Source organism: Nannospalax galili, unplaced genomic scaffold (assembly GCF_000622305.1).
Source record: "Nannospalax galili isolate Female #2095 unplaced genomic scaffold, S.galili_v1.0 scaffold1668, whole genome shotgun sequence".
In the NCBI taxonomy this organism is placed as follows: Eukaryota; Metazoa; Chordata; class Mammalia; order Rodentia; family Spalacidae; genus Nannospalax; species Nannospalax galili.
Window position 1 is genome coordinate 38760 of NW_008358483.1, and position 208 is coordinate 38967.

Sequence of the window (208 nt, forward strand, 5' to 3'; positions counted from 1 at the left end):
GGTCTAATTCCTGTATGATGTCTTCAGTTTCATATATTCTGTGTTCTACTTGATAAATTCTATTAGTAAAGCTTCCCACTAACTTTTCAATTAGGTCACTGAAAATTTCAATTCCATCATTTTTTTCAGTTTGTGCTTTCTTCAGTATTTTTCTGTACTCAATTGGTTTCAAATTCTTAGCTGCCTTCCCTATTTCATACAATCATTT